The following is a 1,159-nucleotide window of genomic DNA, read 5'->3' as shown; positions in this document are numbered from 1 at the left end:
GTACACAGCGTTCTGGGAAAGGAAAACCACGAAGACAGGAAAAGGATCCCCCCAGGGGCTGGAAGGAGGGGATTAGGGGGAAGAGGGGTGACTCGGAGCACAGGGGGGAGGAGGGGGCTGGGCTGTCAGGTTGGTGACAGCCTGACAGCCGTCACATGACGGGTACGTGTCATCCCACACTTGTCCACACCACCAAGAGTGAGCCCTCCCAGAAAGAATGGGCCCTGGGTGCTGCAGCGTCAACGCGGGTCCCCCTGGTGGGGACGCTGCCCTGAGGGGGCTTGGTGCCTTCCCCAGGGTTAAGCTGTGAACTTAAATGGGCTGCAAAATCTAAAGTCCATTTTCAAAGCAAAAATACCAAGCTACCCCTGGAACAAGGTGTTGCGCCTAGGAAACCAGAACGGGGGCTCTGAGGAAGGAAGTAGGTGACCCAAAAGGAGAAACTCCAGAGAGCACCAGGCAGGGAGAGAAAGCTCGATGGCCCTGGACCCCAGAAGAGTGGCCCTCTTCCCAGAGCAGTGTCGTGAGCCGCAGGTGAGAAGTACGCGAAACACCGGGAGGGTCCGGACCAGGCAGGAAAGGACCAGCCACAAAGCAGGACTTGCAGGCATGGACCTGGCTCCTCGACGCCGCCCTTCGAAGCAGGCCACCAACTCTGGGGCATCCCCTTCCGCTGGGCTGCAGACCCCTCACACCACCCCTCAGGCCAGCGTTCGCCGCTGCACACTTTTCCAAGCAGAGCGGAGCAGAAGTGATCACTGAGAAGGTGAAGACCTCGGAAGCCAGGTACGGGGACTCCCAGGCCCTCCCTGGGGGCGTCCTCAGGCGTCCCTCCCATCCTCAGGTTTCCTCCCCTGGATGCCCAGGCCCCGCATGTCCCTCCCCAAGTGACCCGCCCTGAAGATCTTTCCTCAGCCTCTAAGAGTTCGCCCAGGTGCCCTGGCTCCTGGTGACCCGCACCCTCCCACTGCGGCGGCCCGCCCCTCCACGGCTCCCGACCCACGTCCCTCCCCCTGGGTGGGGCCTCCACTCCTCCTTCCCCCAGGGTGTCCCCGCTCCTTCTTCCTCCCGCTGAATGTCTCGCCCCGACCCCGGCTCCCCCCTCCTCCCTTCCCATGGGTGCGGCCTGCCCCTGCTCCCTCCACCTAGGTGGCCCCAC

Source organism: Crocuta crocuta, unplaced genomic scaffold (assembly GCF_008692635.1).
Source record: "Crocuta crocuta isolate KB4526 unplaced genomic scaffold, BGI_CrCroc_1.0 scaffold526, whole genome shotgun sequence".
In the NCBI taxonomy this organism is placed as follows: domain Eukaryota; kingdom Metazoa; phylum Chordata; class Mammalia; order Carnivora; family Hyaenidae; genus Crocuta; species Crocuta crocuta.
Note: the sequence above shows the minus strand (reverse complement) of the source record.